Source organism: Rutilus rutilus (assembly GCF_951802725.1).
Source record: "Rutilus rutilus genome assembly, chromosome: 19".
Lineage (NCBI taxonomy): Eukaryota > Metazoa > Chordata > Actinopteri > Cypriniformes > Leuciscidae > Rutilus > Rutilus rutilus.
The window spans coordinates 4,113,882-4,114,108 of NC_140232.1; positions in this window are offsets into that span (position 1 = coordinate 4,113,882).

Consider the following 227-nt stretch of genomic DNA (forward strand, 5'->3'; position numbering starts at 1 on the left):
GCAGTGTTTATACGAAGAGTTCAGATGCAAAAGCCTCTGAGTGCCATCTGAAATGTTCTTCTAGAATGATCATTTTTATAAAGCCTAGGTAATTTGCATTGCCATTTAAGTGAAATTATTGAACTTAAATATACGAGCTTGATAAAAATGATCATTTTAGAAGAAAATTTCAGATGGCACTTAATTACAATACATAAATAATGTTAAGAGCTCAGATGCAAAATCCT